Below are 24,245 nucleotides of genomic sequence, written 5' to 3'. Positions count from 1 at the left end.
CGCCTCGCCTTCCGTATCCGCCTCCCGTCCCCCATGCGGATCCTCTATGATCTCATTCCTTTCCCCCATCTGCTCCTCTTCCTCGAACATATCCGCATCCTCTACACCTCCCGCCGTCTTGAACCCCCTCACCCCCTGGTTGCTCCTCTCCTCTCCCATCCCCGCCCCCTGCCACGTCTTCACCGTTGTGTCCCCCCTACCCTCCATCTCTACACCCTCCATCTCCTTTCCCAAGGTGGCTTCCGTCAGCTCCCCCTCCCGGATGATGCCCTCTCTCCCTCCATTTATCCTTCCTATCAACTCTGATCCTCCCTCCCCCTCCTTTCCTCTGTCCTTTCCCTGGGCTCCCTCTTCCCCCCCCTTCTGTCCTGTTTCCTCCCCACTACGGCTCTCCCTACCTCCCTTCTCCCCCCCAGTCCTTTTGTATTCCCCCCTCTACCTACCCCCCTCCCTGTCGCGTCTGCCCCCTACCCCTCTTATGGGTCCTCATCCTCCATCAGCTCCTTTCCCGGTTCCCCCCCCCCCCCCCCCCTTCGCTTTTACTCTCCTTTCCCCCCTTTTGTTTTCCCATCTCCTGTCCAGTTTCCCCCCACCTGCTCTCGACTGTGGTGTCACCTTTGCCGACTTTTTCGTGCTGTGTTCTAGTGCCTATTCAGTGTTGTGTTGCGAACAGAAATCATGCTGTCGCTGGGTGTGAATTTTATATACTTTGCGAACAGAATCCAGACTGTCGCCGTGTTTTTTTAACTGTCTATTGTTTTCCCTGTCTGCTCCATATGTATTTTTTTCGCTTCATCATCCCTCTGTTGCTTGTTTAATTTCCCCATTTTCTTTTCACCTTGTTACTCACTAAGTCCCCGATTTTATCGCCTGTTTTTTATTATTATTTATTCTCCTGCTCTTTGTCAGAAAATCTGTAGGCTGCAGAGCGGCGTCCTAAGCTGCTGCCAGCCCGCCCCCCTTTGGGGGGAATTGAAATTCAATAAAGAAAAAAAAAAAAAAAAAAAACACATTGTTAGTGTTTAGAATCGAGGAGATCCCAGGAGCGGGCAACTGCGATGTTTTCCGTACCTCTGGGTAGGGTTACCCATTAATACGGGCGCATCTGGGTGGTAGAAGTGGTCGAGAAAGCTCGACAGAGTCAAGCTTGAAAGAAGAGCGGTTGTAAGGGCAGAGGGAAAAAAGTGCCAAGGGAAAAAACCTCTGCGACAGTGTCAGGTTGGGTAGTAAGGGCAGTAGCGGTTTTTTGCTATCTGCGACAGATCGTGCAAGGTAGGGTTGTGTTAGTGGTTGAGTATTGTGGTGTGTGTACTGTAAGACCTTCGGTACACACACCATCAGATTATTTGACTTGTCGCTCTAGCGAAGTAGGCGAGTGTCAGCAATATGTCTCGTGGTCTTATCGTGACGTGTTTATCTTCTGCCGTTAGGCCAGACGATAGAAATGCCACTTGCATGCTTAGATTAGCAGATTGACGGTGACAAACTTTAAAGAGAACTTGATTAATTTTCGCACACATTTATTAAAATAATAAAAAAAACGAAGATATTACGTAACTTCATTCTGGATGCTGTTTACAATTGACAATCTGAAGTTCCTTTGGTCTTGGTACGTTAATCTTGTTCTCACATATCTCTGATACTTGACAAAGTGTCTATTCATTTATCTTCATGGCTACATACAGGAATATGGTAATCTTCTTAGGTGCAGACTGAAACTTGACTATAGACTAGTACAGACAAATGTATACTGGTACAGACTGGTGCAGATAAATGCAGACTGACTGATCGCAGGTCTGTACACTCGTTATAATACCTCGTGCAGTCAGGTATCACTGCGCGAGTGTGATCCACGAGGAGAAAAGATTCTACGTTAGCAGCGATCTCATTGGCTGTGTTACATATTAATACGCGGGTCGGCGGAATCAGAATTTGGTCCGTCTCTAAGGCAGCGCCATCTCGTAGTGCGGAGACGGACGAGCGCTGCGCCTGCGCTGTTGTGCTTAGCGGGGCGCGCTGTAGTGGGAAAGTTGTGTACGCACTCACTACATGGAACTATGTACACAACAGGTATCGTGCATCAGTACCATAGAAGCGATGCCAGATTGTCGTGGAATGATCAGTCCTGTCGAGGAGGTGAGCGCTGCTGCTGCTGGGCCGACAATGTCTCCTGGGCCAGCTGCTGCTGCTGCAGCTCCTGTAACATAGCCATGTCGTTGTAGGTTTGTCAGTTCGATGGTCCTCAAAGAAACGGGCAGTGTAATATGTGTTGGGAGTTTGTGCGTCGTGTGTGGCTTCCCTGCGAATGCCATTTCTCATGGCAGAGGCTCAGCAGCCAAGCTAGTCTGTGGCTGAAGTGCAGGGGCTCGCCTCATTGTGTCGTTCGCGTAGTTACGAAATTACCATAGATGGCTACTCCTAAGGAGTGTCTTTGGGCGCTTGTGTTTCCATCTATGGTTGTGATCGAAGTTGCCCAGGTGTAGGATGTGAGAATTGTTCGAGTGACCTGATTTCTTGTTCAGTCGTGTGGCGAGTTTTTTGAATACCTCCCGGAGAGTCTCCAGTCGGTAGTCTCTGTGAAGATGCGCTGTCCATGTGTATCAGGGAGCATTATTAACTTGTTAGTTACATTTCACTGCACACGTTTCTGTTGGTCATAGTATATGGACAATATGTGAGAAGTTGGGACTGTTAGTGTTTGCACGTGTGTTACTAATTCAGCAAGGGACTGGATAACAGCATTGCTGGTTCTAAGGACATGTCATACAAATTTTTCAATTATACACGACTGTGCTTAAACTGACACACAATATTTTTAGCGCAACGCAATCTGACTTTCAAAAATCCCTACAAAAGAATGGCCCTGACTAACATTAAACTATACCTTTCACAAATCACTAAATCACTTACCTCACAATAATCTTCGTTTCTCCCACTACTGCAATACAGCAAGCGCCACTACTGCCAGCTAAATAAAAGATTCAAACTATGGAAGGCACTAACTACTGATAGGGATAGTTAGCAAATGAAAGATATTAATAGAAAACAAACAATGTATTTACCTTGATATCATCATATATAAATATAGCAGTTCATGACAAATTTCAAAACTCCGCCATCTCTCTCCCCACATCCACCACTGCTGGCGGCTCACCTCCAACTGCGCAACGCTACGCGCTGTTCACATCCAGCTGCCGCTGCCCAACACTACAATGGCGAGTATTACAACAATGCAAAGCAGCCACAGACTGCACACAGCACAGCCAGTGATTTTCATACAGAGGTGGCGTTACCAATAAGAAAACCTAAACAGCCTACTTACATAGAGAAAACATAAACAGCCTACTTACAGTATGTCATCAGCGGTCTAATCAGTGTCATGTATAATGTCCTAGACACCCTCCTATTCGATGTACTGTTCCTGTTGAGCATAGGATAGAGGCTGAGCCTCGCGTTTGCCCTGTTGGTCATGTATTGTATGTGGTCCCCGCATGTGAGCTTCCGGTCTAGCCAAACACCGAGGTATCTGACTTTCGCAGCGAAGCGTATTGCGCTTGCGTGTAGTGTTATTGCTCTGCAATTTTGATGTTTGCGCAGTAATTTCGGCCTGCGAGTGAACAGAACAGCCTCGCACTTGTCGACGTTTACTTTGATACGCCACTTCTCCAAACGAGGCTCGACAGTTCTGAGTGCTGTCTGTAGTCTGTTATTAATGTTTCACGGTTTCCAATCTTGTGCAAGGATGGCCGTGTCATCCGCGTAGATGGCAACCGTCGTGTTTTGTGTCGTTGGAATATCATTGATGTAGAGATTAAACAAGAGGGGCCCTAGGATGCTACCTTGGGGCACCCCTGCGTGGATAATATGTTGTGTCGATTGTTTACCCTGAATGTCAGTGTTGAAACTTCTGTTGGTGAGGTATGAGTGTGCGAGACATACGAGTCCGTCGGGAAACCCAGCTTCCGTGGGTTTGCGGATGAGGCCATTGTGCCAGAGAAGATCGAAAGCTTTCTCGATGTCAAGGAACACTGACCCAGTTGCTTTGTTTTAAGAGGTGGGGACTATCGTTCTGCCAGTAGAAAATGAGCGACAGCAGAATGGTTCGGTCAACAGGGCTCACACCCCAACTTCCAGATGTCAAATCGGTACCAAACGTTGTGTGTCCATAGAGTATGAACTAAAACAACGACTTAGTTCGTGCCGTGTGCCGTCGTCCAGTAGAACATGCACTCCGTCTTCAGGACACAAGTGGCCCATCGGGACCATCCGACCGCCGCGTCATCCTCAGAGGAGGATGCGGATAGGAGGGGCGTGTGGTCAGCACACCGCTCGTTATGATGGTTTTCTGTGACCAGAGCCTCTACTATTTGGTCGAGTAGCTCCTCAATTGGCATCACGAGGCTGAGTGCACCCCGAAAAATGGCAACAGCGCATGGCGGCCCGGATGGTTACCCATCCAAGTGCCGGCCACGCCCGACAGCGGTGATCCTACGGGAATCGGTGCATCCACTGTGGCTGTGAGTGACTGTTATGTATATCTCGCGTGGGTGAAAAGGTAGAGCGTTCAAACCACACTGAAAACAAATTTTTATAACTGTTTACGCTGAAACTACGATACCGAAGAGCCAATAAAACTGATACACCTGCGTAATATAGTGTAGGTCCATCGCGAGCACGAAGAAGTGCCGCAACACGACTTGGCATGGACTCGACTAATGTCTGAAGTAGTGCTGGAGGGTACTGACACCATGAATCCTGCACGGCTGTCCATAAATCCTTAAAAGTACAAGGGGATGGAGGTCACTTCCGAACAGCACGTTAAAAGGCATCCCAGCTATGCTCAATAGTGTTCATGTCTGGGGAGTTTGGTGGACAGGGGAACTGTTTAAATTGAAAAGAGTGTTCCCGGAGCCACACTGTAGCAATACTGGGCGTGTGGGGTGTCGCATTGCCCTGCTGGAATTTTGCGCGTCGGAATGCGTAATGGACATGAATGGATGCAGGTGATCAGACGGGATGCTTATGTACGTGTCACCTTTCAGAATCTGCACATGCTCCACTCCGTTACAAAGCCTCGACCAGTTTGAACAGTCCCATGCTGACATGCAGGTGTACGCAATCATAAGGTTGTCTCCGTACCCGTACACGATCCGCTCGATATAATTTGAAAGGAGACTCGGCAACACGTTTCCAGTCATCAACAGTCCAATGTCGGTGTTGACGGGCTCAGGCGAGGCTTAAAGCTTTGTGTCTTCCAGTCATCAAGGCTACACGAGTGGGCGTTCGGCTCTGAAAGCCCATGTCGAGATGTTTCGTTGAGTGGTTCACACACTGATACTTGTTGATGGACCAGCACTGAAATATGCAGCAATTTGGGGAGAGATTGCACTTGTGTCACGCTGAACGATTCTCTTCAGTCGTCGTTGGTGTCGTTGTTGCAGGATCTTTTTATGTCCGCAGTGATGTCGAAGATTTAATGTCTTACCGGATTCCTGATATTCACGGTACACATGTGAAATGGTCGTACGGGAACATCCCCATTTCATCGCTATCTCGAGAATATAGTGGAGTGGGTAACGAGTAGAATAGTTCGAGATAGTCGCTTGCTAACCGGCCTATGGATAACACCATGTTAGATAGCTTCGTAAAAATAATCTTGAAAATGAAGAAATAGTGAGTTAATTGCGGTTCGAATACGTCGTGACTGAAGCGACTGGAGTTACGGATATTTTAATGAAAGTTTGGTGTTTCTAAATTAAATATCTTCTGGTAAACCTTCCGGGATGTAAGGTCGTGGTCCAAGACTCACCGGAGGAGAAACACCCCTCTGAAGATGTCCAGCGCAGCTCTGGACGAAACGTTAGGAGCTGAAGAGTTTCATGGACCACGGCCTTACATCCCGGAAGGTTCACCAGAAGATATGTCATCCGGTCGTGAAAGCTTTCATACTCTAAATTAAATAATTTGAAAGTTATGAGCTTGTGAACTTTCTGGTCGTAGTAACAATTGCGCGTGGCACGTTTCATGCTCTGTACTGATTACTTTGGCGAGCACTTCTTTCGGAGAAGACCACTGAAACGACCGAATGCTTAATTCGCGAATAGTTGTGGGTCGGTAGTGGGCAGAATTTGAAAATTAGTCGGGTCGGACTTGCAAAAATTCTGGCTGCTTCCCGAGCGAAACTAAGTTGTACAGATGGTGAACTTTGAATGATAGAGCATTAGTATATTAAATACCGACTTCATAGCCATTTCATGTGTTCCATATGAATAAAAAGCAGATTCATTCTAATTTTAAGGTCTTTCTGCAAGTAGACAGCATCCTCAGTTGGTTCAAATGGCTCTGAGCACTATGTGACTTAACTTCTATGGTCATCAGTCCCCTAGAATTTAGAACTACTTAAACCTAACTAACCTAAGGACATCACACACAACCATGCCTGAGGCAGGATTCGAACCTGCGACCGTAGCGGTCGCTCGGCTCCAGACTGTAGCGCCTAGAACCGCTCGGCCACTCCGGCCAGCTGCATCCTCCAGAGCCCGATTTTTTAAATATGAATTTCAGGAACTGCCTTTCAACTTGAGTTACGCGACCTCTGTGTGGTAGGTATAAGGTAGTGGTTTCATCGACGCTGCTTTACACTGCCTAACACGTAACTGACACTACAGGGTGAAGCAAATCGAGGTAGATGGACTTTCGATAACTGAAAGAGAGGATGCAGACGACCGATCCCGCTCCGCGGCAAGTTGTTACTTCATTTTTCCTTTCTGATTCTATATTCTGTGAAACTACAAATGTACTCTATAGGTTTACTGCTTTCAAAGAAACGAAGCAAAAGGAGACATTCCTGTGAACTATTACATGTCATGAACCCGTCGTCCCATGTAAGAGTTTCTCACATAATATAGTATTTTTTTTATTCCACACAAACAGTAAGAAAAATGACTAGCTTACAATGAAATGACATAAGTAAGGTGATAGCTAATTGCAGGCAGTAATTACAGCATTCATAGAATGAGGAATGATGTTCATTCTTTAACAGTAGCTCACATTTAGCGTCTTTACTGCCACCTTGAACTGGTGGCAGTTCAGCATGCATATTTTCTCCTTCTGCAGTATGAGGTAACTCTCCATCACTTCCCAGACCCAACTAAGTCATTCAGTAAATCCTTGATGTATGCTCCTAACTAAGTCTTCTTGGGGTTTTGAACCTGGGATCATTGGATACGAGGGCCTAACGCTCTACCAACTTCAGCACGGAAGCAACATAAGTTACGCATTCATAGTTACGTTTCACCTGTGCTTCGTCGTTCCGGTGTTCCTTTGGCTTTTAATTAATTAACGTTTACACCAGTTCCGCTAGACAACAGCGCACAGTACGAACTAAATCGGAGTACTGGTTGATACTCTACCGACATACGAGGGCTATTTGGAAAGTAAGGAACGATAGGTCGCGTAATGGAAACCACAGTGAAAATAAAAACTGTTCTGTTTCCAACAGTTAGCTATACTTTCCAGCTGCTTGCCTTCACAGTCGCTGCTCAGACATCTGTCGTAGCGTTGTACCAGCTTTTCAATTCCCTCTTCGTAGAAGACAGCCGCCAGTGCCTTCCAACAATTTTCTACTCTGGACTACAGCTCGTTGTCTGTACCAAAATATTGTCTTCACAGCCAGTTCATATGAGCAGAGATGAACCTCAGGAGTAGCCAATTACGGGCTGTATTGTGGGTGATCAGACACTTCCCATCGAAATATCTGCAGGAGCATCTTCATTGCCCCTGCACAGTGCGGTCGAGATTTGTCGTGTACTTCGATCCGGATGACAGTTATGTTATGTGGATTGCATAGCTTCAGGCGAAATCTTTCGCCAGGCCCTGGGCGGGAGACGCTAATTTCTAGCCATCTTTACGTTTTCACTGTGAGCTCAGAACTGAAAAGAGTGAGATGATGCGATCTACTAGACACAGTGCCCTATGCATCCGTGCAAAGTTTCATCAGATTTTCACTGTACTTTCCACTTCACGACCGACCATTCCTTACTTTCCGAATAACCCTTGTACAACGTTTGGTATCGATCTGACTGTCTGAAATCTGGAGGTTTTGGTGTCAGTAACTTCGAACGTTAACTAGCCACTGGATGAAACATCAGTAACAGATATACCAGGCACATTCCATTCGTCCTAGAGCCGTTCAAGGCCACTGTGGCTGACGTGACTGTGAAGTGGAAATCTGAAGGAACAACCACACCTATACCTAGACCAGGCATATACTATACTAATTTTCAGATGTCTTGACAACACTTCATTTCCAATATCGGCTTTCAGGTTTCGACATTCCGCCGTTTTCGAAAGCTATTAAGTGTATCACATGACTGGTACCAAAATATATGATATTATGTTACATTTCATCATTGTATAATGAGTAGAAACTGATTTTGTACCTTATCAATGTTATATCAAACCTGTTATAGTTAGAAAACATCGTTCTTGTGAAACACAACTAGCCCATTACTCACAAGAAGTGTTGAGTGCTATTGACAAGGGATTCCGAATAGATTCAGTATTTCTAGATTTCCAGAACGCTTTTGACGCTATACCACAAAAGCGGCTTTTAGTGAAATTGCGTGCTTGTGGAATATCGTCCCAGTTATGCGACTTCGTGATTTCCTGTCAGAGGCGTCACAGTTCGTAGTAACTGACGGTAAGTCATCGAATAAGACAGAATGATTTCTGGCATTCCGCAAGATAGTATTATAGGCCATCTGCTGTCCCTTATCTATAAAAACGATTTAGTAGACAATCTGATCAGACGTCTTAGGTTGTTTGCAGATGATGCCGTCGTTTATCGACTAGTAAGGTCATCAGAAGATCAAGATATCTGTATGGTGCGAAAACTGACAATTGACCCTAAATAATGAAAAGTGTGAGGTCATCCACGTGAGTGCTAAAAGGAGTCCGTTAAACTTTGGTTACACAGTAAATCAGTCAAACCTGAAGGCCGTAAATTCCACTGAATACCTATGAATGACATTTACGAACAGAACAAGTTGGAAAGAACAGACAGAAAATGTTGTGGGGAAGGCAAACAAAAACTGCCATTTGTTGGGAGAACACGTAGAGAATGTAACAGATCTACTGAAGAGAGTGCCTACAACACTCTTGTCCACCATCTTTTGGAGTACTGCTGCGCGGTCTCTGATCCTTACCAGATAAGATTAACGAAGTCCGCAGAAGAGGAGCACGTTTTGTATTATCCCGAAATAGTGGAGAGAATGTTACGGATATGATACAGGATTTGCGGTGGACATCATTAAGGCGTAGGCGTTTTTCGTTGCGGCGGAATCTTCTCACGAAATTTCAATCACCGAGTTTCTCCTCCGAATGTGAAAATATTTTGTTGACGCCGACGTGCATAGAGAGAAACAATCATCGTAATAAAATAGGGGAAAACAGAGCTCGCACGAGAAGATAGCGCGCGCTGTTGGAGGTTGGAATGATAGAGAATTATTGTGAAGGTGGTTCGATGACCCCTGTGTCAGACACTCAAGTGTGACTTGCAGAATACAACCATGTAGATGAGGATACGAAACTGTTCAATAGATACATTGTATCTTGTCGACATTCTTAATAACTAGACGGGTAAGAATTGCTACCGAGGACAAAACCAGTAATGCATGATACATGCTGCATTTGTTTGTTCGTAACAATGTTTCCTTCGCATTCAGTAATTTCATCAGTCTTCTGTCAAATGCTGTTTATTAACTTTTACTGATCCTAGTAATTTGCACGCTGTAGTTTGTCAAAAATTGTTAACAGACAATTTGTCATCTGTATCCTAGCGTCACACATGTTTTCGACTATTCAGTACAGCTGTAACGCACTGTTTTTCTAAAGAAGGATATTCTTTTACACGATGAAAATGTAGTTATAAGCAAACAAATGCATCGTCGCCTAACGGTGTAGACCACACGCTCTAGAATTTGTTCATTGGTAGCAGATTGCACTTCTCTCGCTACTGAGAATGTCGACAAGATACAATGTATCTACTAAACAGTTTTATGTGTTTGACATAACAATGGTAAGGTAGAAAATAATATGTTGCTCATAATACTATGTCCCTAATCAATGTGGAAATGTTACACATTTTGATATCTTATGATACCAGATTGTGTTGTGTTTTTTAGCCTTTGAAAATTATAGAATGTGGAAACGAGTGAGGTGATTTTGGAAGAAAAGTGTGGTCAAGATATCTGGAAGCTATCAAAGTGCGTCCAACTGGCCGCTTTGCCTCATAGAATTTTCATCTAAATATTGCAGATTTCATGTACTGATGGGTGGTTGTAAAAAGTAGCATGAAATCAGATAATTCAATTACTCGTGACTTCTAATGTGCTGCCAGCAGTCCAACCAAGACAGTGACACTGCGTTAAAAAGAATGAGGCAACAGTGGTCGATCAACTTCTCATAGAACTAAATGTCGTCTGACTAGGGCCTCCAGTCGGGTAGACCGTTCGCCGGGTGCAAGTCTTTTTAGTTGTCGCCACTTCGGCGACTTGCGCGTCAATGGGGATGAAATGATGATTAGCACAACACAGCACCCAGTCCCTGAGCGGAGAAAATGTCCGACCCAGCCGGGAATCGAACCCGGGCCCTTAGGGTAAGTCACACATTTGCGTCGCGAATGCTAAGCGACGTTTGCGGTGCTGTAAGGAGCGGCTCCTGTGCACGCTGGATGACTGTGGCCGAGTGATTTGGAGAGATGAATCACACGCCGTAGCGTGCCCATACGACACAGGGGTTTGGGTTGGCGAATAGCAGCACAGCGTTACCTCACATCATGTGTGGCGCCGGCGGAAAAGAACGGAGGAAGTGTTTTGGGTTTTTTTTGTGGTCACGGTGTGCTTTCCACTTACAAAAACGCTAGCTGCATTCTTCTGTCCTGCCGTCTCTTCCTGAATTCCCAGTTTGTTAGTTCGTCCAGTCTCTTTAAATATCGTTTCCACAGAACTCGCTGTAACAGAAAACATCTATCTTGTACACCTCTTAATTCTTTTTTATCTGCCATTATTATTATTATTATTATTATTATTACTATCACACACACCAAAAGAAGTTTTGCATCACCTCGATTCCGATAGTTCCTTAACCTGTACAGAAAACTGGAATAGAGATCAACATAAACATCATTTCCGCCCTTTTTATTGCTCATGAAAACCACACACTGCATGTTGTACCACCATACAGCGAGACCTTCAGAGGTGGTGGTCCAGATTGCTGTACACACCGGTACCTCTAATACCCAGTAGCACGTCCTCTTGCATTGATGCACGCCTGTATTCGTCGTGACATACTATCCACAAGTTCATGAAGGCACTGTTGGTCCAGATTGTCCCACTCCTCAACGGCGACTCGGCGTAGATCGCTCAGAGTGGTTGATGGGTCATGACGTCCATAAACAGCCCTTTCCAGTCTATCCCAGACATGTTCGATGGGGTTCATGTCTGGAGAGCATGCTGGCCACTCTAGTCGAGCGATGTCGTTATCCTGGAGGAAGTCATTCACAAGAAGTGATGTGCACGATGGGGGTGCTAATTGTCGTCCATGAAGACAAATGCGTCACCAATATCCTACCGATATGGTTGCACTATCGGTCGGAGGATGGCAGTCACGTATCGTACAGCCGTTACGCCGCCTTCCATGATCACCAGCGGCGTACGTGGGCCCCACATAATGCCACCGCAAAACAGCAGGGAACCTCCATCTTGCTGCACTCGCTGGACAGTGTGTCTATGACGTTCTGACTGGCCGGCCGGAGTTGCCGAGCGGTTCAAGGCGCTACATTCTGGAACGGCAGGTTCGAATCCTGCCTCGGGAATGGATGTGTGTGATGTCCCAGGTTAGTTAGGTTTCAGTACTTCTAGTCATGGACTGTGCGGCTGGTCCCGGCGGAGGTTCGAACCCTCCCTCGGGCATGAGTGTGTGTATCAGGATAATTTAGGTTAAGTAGTGTGTAAGCGTAGGGACTAATGACCTTAGCAGTTAAGTCCCATAAGATTTCACACACATTTGAACATTTTGTTTAAGTAGTTCTAATTTCTAGGGGACTGATGACCTCAGAAGTTAAGTCCCATAGTGCTCAGAACCATTTGACCCGTTCAGCCTGACCGGCTTCCCTTCAGACCGCTCTCCGACGTTTGTCTGGTTGATTGCGTATATGACACTCATCGGTGAAGAGAACGTGATGCCAATCCTGAGCGGTCCATTCTGCATGTTGTTCTGCCCATCTGTACCGCGCTGCACGGTCTCGTGGTTGCAAAGATGGACCTCGCCATGGACGACGGGAGTGAAAGTGCAGATCACGCAGCCTGTTGCGCACAGTTTGAGTCGTAAACGACGTCCTGTGGCTGCACTAAGCCGTGTAACAACTCCATCAGACACTTGTTGTCTTATACAGGCGTTGTCGACCGCAGCGCCGTGTTCTGCCTGTTTATACAACTCTGTATTTGAGTATGCATGCCTATACCGGTTTCTTTGGCGCTTGAGTGTATCTACTTGCTGGTCATCATTTGGCTCGCGAACAACACCTACCCTTCCTATTCTGTATCGTTACTGGTGACGAGAAGAGGTGTCCCTGTGCTAACACAAACAAAAGAAAGGAGTGGTAGAGTCCAAAAAAAGCGGCGAATGCCGGACATTTGGCACGCCGGACATTTGCCACACTTGCCCCTTCGCCAGGTAGCGATCCCTGAGCTAAGGGACGCCCTTCCTCGTACTTCTTCTGTCCGCTTTCAAACCGCCGTCTCCACATCTTACTCGATACAACCAGTACGTAAGGGACCTTCTTCTTCGACATCTTGGCCAAATACAGAGCTTCTTTTCCGAAATCAAATATTTATAACTTTTCAGAAACGATAGCAATACCGACGATTATGTCAGTGTGTAATTAGTTCCGCCAAGTGTAAATATAGATCCCTCTATATACGAAGACAGTAACTTGTTCTCGAAAGAACAGTTACTGTTGATGACCGTGCAGCTTTTCCCTGGAATAAATGATGACTAACTGTTACCTTCAGCTACCGACAGGTGTTGCTGATATACCTCGATGTGGACAGCTAAAAATGTGTGCCCCAACCGGGACTCGAACCCGGGATCTCCTGCTTACATGGCAGACGCTCTATCCATCTGAGCCACCGAGGACACAGATGAATAGCGCGACTGCAGGGACTTATCCCTTGCACGATTCCCGTGAGACACGCATTCCCAATTGTCCACAATTCTACCTATGTATTGTATCTCATAGACATTTGCCCACCCACTCATTACTCGCACACGCTTTGGCGATTCCCGTAAGAGTTTGGGCAACCTGTGCGCATTCGCACAGATGAAGGTCAATGGCTGGATAGCCTTTAACTATATATACGAAGACAGTAACTTGTTCTCGAAAGAACAATTACTGTTGATGACCGTGCAGCTTTTCCCTGGAAATCACGACTAACTGACAACCTCAGCTGCCGACATTGACCTTCGTCTGTGTGAATGCGCACAGGTTGCCAAAACTCTTACGGGAATCGCCAAAGCGTGCGCGAGTAATGAGTGGGTGGGCAAATGTCTATAAGGTACAATACATATGTAGAATTGTGGACAGTTTGGAATGTGAGTCTCACGGGAAGCGTGCAAGGGATAAGTCCCTGCAGTCGCGCTATTCACCTGTGTCCTCGGTGGCTCCGATGGATAGAGCGTCTGCCATGTAAGCAGGAGATCCCGGGTTCGAGTCCCGGTCGAGGCACACATTTTCAGCTGTCCACATCGAAATACATCAACAACACCTGTCGGCAGCTGAGGTTGTCAGTTAGTCATCATAGATCCCTCTGTTGTACAGTAGCTTCCTTTCACGCTTACTGATTGCGAGAGAAACAGTCCATCGCCATGGGAGCAACGAGAGAGGAACGATGTAAAGAGAATGCGAATGTACGCTAATCATTTCTTTTTGATCACTGTATTTGTGCCTACTTTAATTACTACAACTGCATGCCCAAAAGACAATAAGGAAAGAAGAAGTGGGAATGTGAAAGTTCGAAAAGAAGAACGACATACTCCATATTAATTTACTCTCTAAAATCCGATATCCCTTGCGGCGAAACATTAGTTAATGAAGTGGAGCGGGACAAATTTCAAAACATGACTGAAAATAGTGATAAGAACATCTATGATTGACATGTCATCTAAAGTCGACGTACAATTTTAAAATGTTAGAAATAAGGAAATGAAGTAATACAGAATGCTATGCTTGTAACGTAAATTGTTCTTCTACATTCATTAGCTCTGGTATTTACAGGGTCACAGAGAAAGCCTCCTAGGTTTTGGAGGTTCAAATGGCTCTGAGCACTATGGGACTTAACATCTCTGGTCATCAGTCCCTAGAACTTAGAACTACTTAAACCTAACTAACCTAAGGACAGCACACAACACCCAGCCATCACGAGGCAGAGAAAATCCCTGACCCCGCCGGGAATCGAACCCGGGAACCCGGGCGTGGGAAGCGAGAACGCTACCGCACGACTACGAGATGCGGGCCCTGTGACTTCGTATGGGCAGATGTTATATTCGACAACCGGAAGAAATTAATAACTGGTTCCTTTTACTGACCCCCGGTCTCAGATGAAACAGTTTCTGAACAGTTCAAAGAAAACTTGAGTCTCATGACAAATGGGTACCCCACTAATAGAATTATAGTTGGCAGTGACTTCAGTGTACCTTCCATACGTTGACAAAAATACATTTTCAGACCCTATTGTAGATAGATAACAACTTCCGCAATTGTTGTAAATGCTTTTTTTAAAATTATTTCGAACAATTAGTTCACGAGGCCATTCAAATTGTAAATGGTTGCGAAAACACACTTGACCTCTTAGTCACAAATAATCCTGAGCATCACGACAGATACAGGGATTACAGTCGTGGCGAGGCTCAATTCCGTAACAAAGAAATCCACCAAAACTAAACGCGAAATATATCTATTTATAAAAGCAACTAAAAATTCGGTTGACGTCTTTCTAAGAGACAGTCTCCAATCCTTCCAAACTATGTAAGTGAAGACCATGTGTGGCTTACGTTCAAAGAAATAGTATCAACAACAGTCGAGAGATTCATACCAAATAAATTAATAAAAGACGGAACTGATCTCCCAAGGTACGCAAAACACGACAGAAAGCTGCTGCATGAGGACCGAAAAAGGCACGTCTATTTTAGACGAACGCAAAACCTCCAAGATTGGCGAAGTTTTACTGAGGTGAACGGAGTGGAGAGCTGCGTTAAAACAATGTTCGCACTGAAGACAAAACAACAGCAACTAGGACAAGGATAACAACGACAGAAACGACAACAACATTGTAGTGACATACAGCAAAAATAGTGCTGTACGTCTACATTGTCGACAGAGTATGGTGGCTGCCGTCACAGCTCGAAAACCGGACTCAGAATTCACAGTCACGAATCGGTGCAAACGGGCCGATTACCAGGCAGCAGCGGCGTGGCTGCGTCGGGACACAGTTGGCTGCAGGTCTCCGGTTACACCCGGCCACGAAATTACGCTCTCTGCGACTCATTTGTTTCCCCGGAGCCGGCGAAAGATTCGCTGACGTATCGGAGCTCGCAGCGCCCGTGCATTCTGATTCCTGTGACAGGCTGTTATTTATCTCATTCGGAGCCGGTTTTTCCTTTTTGGCTCTATTTACTTTCTCCCTCCCACCCCGCCGGCGGCCTTCGGCGAGTAATTGGAAAAAGGCCGTGCACCCCCCCCCCCCCCTTGTAGAATGCCCGCATCCTCTCCCAGGGCACGAACTCACCTCCTCCCACCCTCCCCTCCCGACTACACTCGCTACATGGCTCAACATCAATTCCGCCAATCCGCGCTACCGAAACCGGATGACCTCATTCTTCCCTCCCAGCCCCAGCATGTTCCTCGTCGTTCCGTTTGCGCTCTGTCGAACGCTGTGTGCGCTGGCCCCTGCTCGTAATATTTTTTTTCCGCTCACTTTCACATTTTCAGCTGCCGGGGGGGGGGGGGGGGGGAACCAATAGCGCTGGTCAATTTATACCTTCCCTACAGCAGCACGAGTTTTTCTTTCTTTTTCAGCGCTCACGCTGTTGCTACCATTAATTTCTTCATGTTGTACTGTATCCATATCGCCTGTTACGTGGAGTGTTGCGGTTTTCGGCCGTTCGTATTTGTGAACCAATGGTGAAAGAGGAAAGCAAGCAATAATTATTAGATGTAAGCTATCATATGCAAATTGAAGGATAATAACGGTATCCAAATACGTACACGGATGAGCTAAAACATCATTACCGCCTGTTTATTAGCGTGTCTTTCGACTTTTCAAACATTCTGTTTGGCACGGATTCCACAAGTCCTTGACAGGATTCCAGAAGCATGTAGCACCAGATGTCTACGCTCAGGTCAGGCAATTACCGCAAATTACGAGATGATGGTTTACAGGCATGCAGTTGGCGAGCGATTTGAGTTCCAGTGGGTACAGATCAGCCACATCTGCTGGCCAGGCTATCAATGTTAGTTCACTTTTTTTTTTTCCATCAGTCTACTGCCTGGTTTGATGCGGCCCGCCACGAATTCCGTTCCTGTGCTAACCTCTTCATCTCAGAGTAGCACTTGCAACCTACGTCCTCAATTATTTGCCTCACGTATTCCAATCTCTGTCTTCCTCTACAGTTTTTGCCCTCTACAGCTCCCTCTAGTACCATGGAAGTCATTCCCTCATGTCTTAGCGGATGTCCTGTCATCCTGTCCCTTCTCCTTATCAGTGTTTTCCACATATTCCTTTCCTCTCCGATGCTGCATAGAACCTCCTCATTCCTTACCTTATCAGTCCACCTAATTTTCAACATTCGTCTATAGCACCACATCTCAAATGCTTCGATTCTCTTCTGTTCCGGTTTTCCCACAGTCCATGTTTCACTAGCATACAATGCTGTACTCCAGACGTACATCCTCAGAAATTTCTTCCTCAAATTAAGGCCGGTATTTGATATTAGTAGACTTCTCTTGGCCAGAAATGCCTTTTTTGCCATAGCGAGTCTGCTTTTGATGTCCTCCTTGCTCCGTCCGTCATTGGTTATTTTACTGCCTAGGTAGCAGAATTCCTTAACTTCATTGACTTCGTGACCATCAATCCTGATGTTAAGTTTCTCGCTGTTCTCATTTCTACTACTTCTCATTACCTTCGTCTTTCTCCGATTTACTCTCAAACCATACTGTGTACTCATTAGACTGTTCATTCCGTTCAGCAGATCATTTAATTCTTCTTCACTTTCACTCAGGATAGCAATGTCATCAGCGAATCGTATGATTGATATCCTTTCACCTTGTATTTTAATTCCACTCTTGAACCTTTCTTTTATTTCCATCATTGCTTCCTCGACGTACAGATTGAAGAGTTGGGGTGAAAGGCTACAGCTTTGTCTTACACCCTTCTTAATACGAGCACTTCGTTCTTGATCGTCCACTCTTATTATTTCCTCTTGGTTATTGTACATATTGTATATGACCCGTATCTCCCTATAGCTTACCCCTACTTTTTTCGGAATCTCGAACAGCTTGTACCATTTTATATTGTCGAACGCTTTTTCCAGGTCGACAAATCCTATGAAAGTGTCTTGATTTTTCTTTAGCCTTGCTTCCATTATTAGCCGTAGCGTCAGAATTGCCTCTCTCATCCCTTTACTTTTCCTAAAACCAAACTGATCGTCACCTAGCGCATTCTCAATTTTCTTTTCCATTCTTCTGTAAATTATTCTTGTAAGTATCTTCGATGCATGTGCTGTTAAGCTGGTTGTGCGATAATTCTCGCACTTGTCAGCTCTTGCGGTCTTCGGAATTTTGTGGATGATGCTTTTCCGAAAGTCAGATGGTATATCGCCAGACTCATATATTCTACACACCAACGTGAATAGTCGTTTTGTTGCCACTTCCCCCAATGATTTTAGAAATTCTGATGGAATGTTATCTATCCCTTCTGCCTTATTTGACCGTAAGTCCTCCAAAGCCCTTTTAAATTCCGATTCTAATACTGGATCCCCTATCTCTTCTAAATCGACTCCTGTTTTTTCTTCTATCACATCAGACAAATCTTCACCCTCATAGAGGCTTTCAATGTATTCTTTCCACCTATCTGCTCTCTCCTGTGCATTTAACAGTGGAATTCCCGTTGCACTCTTAATGTTACCACCGTTGCTTTTAATGTCACCAAAGGTTGTTCTGACTTTCCTGTATGCTGAGTCTGTCCTTCCGACAGTCATATCTTTTTCGATGTCTTCACATTTTTCCTGCAGCCATTTCGTCTTAGCTTCCCTGCACTTCCTATTTATTTCATTCCTCAGTGACTTGTATTTCTGTATTCCTGATTTTCCCGGAACATGTTTGTACTTCCTCCTTTCATCAATCAACTGAAGTATTTCTTCTGTTACCCATGATTTCTTCGCAGCCACCTTCTTTGTACCAATGTTTTCCTTCCCAACTTCTGTGATGACCCTTTTTAGAATCTCCATTCCTCTTCAACTGTACTGCCTACTGCGCTATTCATTATTGCTGTATCTATAGCGTTAGAGAACTTCAAACGTATCTCGTCATTCCTTAGTACTTCCGTGTCCCACTTCTTTGCGTATTGATTCTTCCTGACAAATGTCTTGAACTTCAGCCTACTCTTCATCACTACTATATTGTGACCTGAGTCTATATCTGCTCCTGGGTACGCATTACAGTCCAGTATCTGATTTCGGAATTTCTGTCTGACCATGATGTAATCTAATTGAAATCTTCCCGATACTCCCGGCCTTTTCCAAGTATACCGCCTCCTCTTGTGATTCTGGAACAGGGTATTCGCTATTACTAGCTGAAACTTGTTACAGAACTCAATTAGTCTTTCTCCTCTTTCATTCCTTGTCCCAAGCCCATATTCTCCTGTAACCTTTTCTTCTACTCCTTCCCCTGCAACTGCATTCCAGTCACCCATGACTATTAGATTTTCGTCCCCCTTTACATACTGCATTACCATTTTTAATATCCTCATACACTTTCTCTATCTGTTCATCTTCAGCTTGCGACGTCGGTATGTATACCTGAACTATCGTTGTCGGTGTTGCTCTGCTGTCGATTCTGATTAGAACAACCCAGTCACTGAACTGTTCACAGTAACACACCCTCTGCCCTACCGTCCTATTCATAACGAATCCTACACCTGTTATACCATTTTCTGCTGCTGTTGATATTACCCGATACTCATCTGACCAGAAATCCTTGTCTTCCTTCCACTTCACTTCACTGGCCCCTACTATATCTAGATTGAGCCTTTGCATTTCCCTTTTCAGATTTTCTAGTTTCCCTACGACGTTCAAGCTTCTGACATTCCACTCCCCGACTCGTAGAACGCTATCCTTTCGTTGACTATTCAATCTTTTTCTCATGGTAACCTCCCCCTTGGCTGTCCCCTCCCGGAGATCCGAATGGGGGACTATTCCGGAATCTTTTGCCAATGGAGAGATCATCATGACACTTCTCCAATGCAGGCCACATGTTACGCGTCTTTAATGCAGTGGTTTCCATTGCCTTCTGCATCCTCATGTCGTTGATCATTGCTGATTCTTCCGCCTTTAGGGGCAATTTCTCACCCCTAGGCCAAGAGAGTGCCCTGAACCTCTATCCGCTCCTCCGCCCTCTTTGACAAGGCCGTTGGCAGAATGAGGCTGACTTCTTATGCCGGAAGTCTTCGGCCGCCAGTGCTGATTTTTCATCAAAATTTAGGTAGTGGCGGGGATCGAACCCGGGACCGAAGACGTTTTGATTATGGATCAAAGACGCTACCCCTAGACCACGGGTACTATAATGACCCTCAAATCGCTGGAGTACGATTCTGACCGTGCAACACGGACAGTTATCCTGTTGGAAGATGTCATCGCTGTAGGGGAAGGCTTCAAGCATGAAGCGATGCAGGCAGTCCTCAGTATGTTCACGCAGTTCGCCGCTGTCCTGATGCCTTTGACTGTTGTTGTTGTGGTCTTCAGTCCTGAGACTGGTTTGATGGAGCTCTCCATGCTACTCCATCCTGTACAAGCTTCTTCATCTCCCAGTACCCAATGCAGCCTACATCCTTCTGAATCTGCTTAGTGTATTCATCTCTTGGTCTCCCTCTACGATTTTTATCCTACACGCTGCCCTCCAATACTAAAATGGTAATCCCTTGATGCCTCAGAACATGTTCTACCAACCAATCCCTTCTTCTAGTCAAGTTGTGCCACCAACTTCTCTTCTCCCCTATTCTATTCAGTACCTCCTCATTAGTTACGTGATCTACCCATCTAATCTTCAGCATTCTTCTGTAGCACCACATTTCGAAAGCTTCTATTCTCTTCTTGTCCAAACTATTTATCGTTCGTGTTTCACTTCCATACACTCCATACAAATACTTTCAGAAACGACTTCCAGGCCCGGGTTCCCGGGTTCGATTCCCGGCGTGGTCAGGGATTTTCTCTGCCTCGTGATGGCTGGGTGTTGTGTGCTGTCCTTAGGTTAGATAGGTTTAAGTAGTTCTAAGTTCTACGGGACTGATGACCATAGATGTTAAGTCCCATAGTGCTCAGAGCCATTTGAATTTTTTGAACTTCCTGGCATTTAAATCTATAATCAGTGTTAACAAATCTCTCTTGTTCAGAAACGTTTTCCTTACCATTGCCAGTCTACATTTTATATCCTCCATACTTCGACCATCGTCAGTTATTTTGCTCCCCAAATAGCAAAACTTCTTTACTACTTTAAGTGTCTCATTTCTTAATCTAATTCTCTCAGCATCACCCGACTTAATTCGACTACATTCCACTATCCTCGTTTTGCTTTTGTTGATGTTCATCTTATATCCTCCTTTCAAGACACTGTCCATTCCGTTCAACTTCTCTTCCAAGTCCTTTGCTCTCCCTGACAGAATTACAATGTCATCGGCGAACCTCAAAGTTTTTATTTCTTCTCCGTGGATTTTAATACCTACTCCGAATTTTTCTTTTGTTTCCTTTACTGCTTGCTCAATATACAGATTGAATAACATCGTGGACACGCTACAACCCTCTCTCACTCCCTTGCCAACCGCTATTTCCCTTTCGTGCCCCTCGACTCTTATAACTGCCATTTTACCCCTGCCTTTGACTAGCACCACATATGGAAACCGAACCCCACACCGTAATTCTGCTCTCAGCGGCGTCCATGGCGCAGTCCATGTTTCGTGCACCTACTCACCTGGATGACGGCGTTTAACGACTCAGCCATCGACCTGGTGTAACAAGAAATGCGATTCATTCGACAGCCGACACACCATCCACGGTGGAAACTCTGTGATGGTGTGCCCACTGCCATCGTAACTGACGATACAGTTATCGTGTGGTGAGGAGCTCCATGTTCAGCACTGGCCTTTGAACGGTGTGGTCTGAAACACTGTGCCTGCACCAGCATTTCTCCTCTGCCGTCGCCGGCCGCAGTGACGGGCGGTTCTAGGCGCTACAGTCTGGAACCGCGCGACCGCTACAATCGCAGGTTCGAATCCCGCCTCGGGCATGGGTGTGTGTGATGGCCTTAGGTTAGTTCGGTTTAAGTGGTTCTAAGTTCTATGGGACTGATGACCTCAGAATTTGAGTCGCATAGTGCTCAGAGCCATTTGAACCATTTTTTACTCTGCCGTCAGATGATGATGATACTGTTGGATGTATGGTGGGTGCACTCAACTGCGCGGTCATCAGCGCCCATACAAAGTCCCAATTTTTACGCAATCCAAGTTTTTCACAATCCAATCTATCCACTGTCACGTATTATGATGATGAAATGATGAGGACAACACAAACACCCAGTCCCCTGCCAGAGAAAATCCCCAACCAAGCCGGGAATCGATCTCGGGACCCCGTGATCCAGAGGTGCGTGTCAACAAAATACACTCTGGCCATTAAAATTACTACACCACGAAGATGACGTGCTACAGAAGTGAAATTTAACCAACAGGAAGAAGATGCTGTGATATTCAAATGATTAGCTTTTCAGAGCATTCACACAAGGTTGGCGCCGGTGGCGACACCTACAACGTGCTGACATGAGGAAAGTTTCCAACCGATTTCTCATATACGAACAGCAGTTGATCGGCGTTGCCTGGTGAAACGTTGTTGTGATGCCTCGTGTCAGGAGGAGAAATGTGTACCGTCACGTTTCCGACTTTGATAAAGGTCGGATTGTAGCCTATCGCGATTGCGGTTTATCGTATCTCTACATTGCTGCTCGCGTTCGTCGAGATCCAATGACTGTTAGCGGAATAGGGAATCGGTGGATTCAGGAGGGTAATACGGAACGCCGTGCTGGATCCCAACGGCCACGTATCACTAGCAGTCGAGATGACAGGCATCTTATCCGCATGGCTGTAACGGATCGTGCAGCCACGTCTCGATCCCTGAGTCAACAGATGGGGACGTTTGAAAGACATCAACCATCTGCACGAACAATTCGACGACGTTTGCAGCAGCATGGACTATCAGCTCGGAGACCACGGCTACGGTTACCCTTGACGCTACATCACAGACTGGAGCGCCTGCGATGGTATACTCAACGACGAAACTGGGTGCACCAATGGCAAAACGTCATTTTTTCGGATGAATCCACGGTTCTGTTTACAGTACCATGATAGTCGCATCGCGGTGAACGCACGTTGGAAGCATGTATTCGTCATCGCCATACTGTCGTATTACCCGGCGTGATGGTATGGGGTGCCATTGGTTACACGTCTCGGTCACCTCTTGTTCGCATTGACGGCACTTTGAACAGTGGACGTTTCAGATGTGTTACGACCCGTGGCTCTACCCTTCATTCGATCCCTGCGAAACCCTCCGAATTAGCAGGATAATGCACGACCGCATTTTGCAGATCCTGTACGGGCCTTTCTGGATACAGAAAATGTTCGATTGCTGCCCTGGCCAGCACATCCTCCAGATCTCTCACCATTTGAAAACGTCTGGTCAATGGTGGCCGAGCAACTGGCTCGTCACAATTACGCCAGTCACTACTCTTGATGAACTGTGGTATCGTGTTGAAGCTGCATGGGCAGCTGTACCTGTACACGCCATCCAAGCTCTGTTTGACTCAATGCCCAGGTGTATCAGAGGTGGTTTTTCTGGGTACTGATTTCTCAGGATCTGTGCACCCAAATTGCGTGAAAATGGTACCACATGTCAGTTCTAGTATAATATATCTGTCCAATGAATACCCGTTTATCATCTGCATGTAGCAATTTTAATGGCCTGTAGTGTATATCCACACTTTTCAGTGCTTTATGTGTTCATAGTACCTTATTCTAAATTTTGTGCTTGTCCTTGACACGTATATTGAACGACAGTCATTGAAGGTTAACTAACGCACAATAAGTCTCCGTAAATTTAGAAAAATAGAGCATAAGACAGTGTTGGTGATCTTGCTTTTCATATTCATCGCAGATCATCTAGAGTATGTAACAGAAAGTCTGTCTCTTCGTCTCATAACACTCTTAAACCTTGCCTGGTTATTCCGATAACTGAGAACAGAGTGTACTGCACTCGCCACGTTCTTTTCGAGACAAATGGATTCGGCAGCATTTTTTGACGGCGGACGCTGCAATGCAGCAGTTCTCTCTAAGCATAGGGACGTCGAGGTATTCATTCAAGTGTAGGACGTTAAAATCTACGAGAGGAAATATTCTGACCTGGCCTAACCTAACCTAACCTAACCTGACCTAAGCTAACCTAACCTTTACTCCCTGACTTCGCCAAAAACTGACGAAGGGGATCGGCCTTACGATTACCGAATGTAACGAAGGGCGGGACAACTCATGCACAGCCAGGTTAATTTTTAAATCTTATGATGAATTATTTTAGGCAAGCAGCAAATAATTTAATCACTAGTGCTACTTTCTTACCACAAGCTTGTTTTGGCTATACACCCATTCTCCAATAACCCTGTAGATGTTACAGCTGGCAAGTCTACATACGTTTATAAAAGTTGTACATAAAAAAGGTCAGTTTACATATATACTTACGTCTAGTTGGCATAGACGGCCATACTGCATCAGTGGGTTAACTGTTTATTTCTAGACTATTCTACATCTACATACATACTCCGCAATCCACCATACGGTGCTGGCGGAGGGTACCTCGTACCACAACTAGCATCTTCTCTC

At 45.6% G+C, this 24,245-nt stretch overlaps 1 protein-coding gene and 1 non-coding gene across 2 annotated transcripts in view; one reads left to right on the top strand and one right to left on the bottom strand.

The window, feature by feature from the left end:
* The window catches only part of LOC124552681 (acetylcholinesterase-like), a gene marked incomplete at its 5' end in the record, with an annotated part of 512,360 nt that overhangs the window by 346,323 nt on the left and 141,792 nt on the right, over window positions 1-24,245 (top strand). The window lies entirely within an intron of this gene.
* Trnat-ugu lies at window positions 13,124-13,197 on the bottom strand. The gene has a single exon. It is a non-coding gene; the product is annotated as a tRNA-Thr (tRNA).

This window comes from Schistocerca americana, chromosome 10 (assembly GCF_021461395.2).
Source record: "Schistocerca americana isolate TAMUIC-IGC-003095 chromosome 10, iqSchAmer2.1, whole genome shotgun sequence".
In the NCBI taxonomy this organism is placed as follows: Eukaryota; Metazoa; Arthropoda; class Insecta; order Orthoptera; family Acrididae; genus Schistocerca; species Schistocerca americana.
This window is presented reverse-complemented; position numbering and strand designations above follow the sequence as displayed.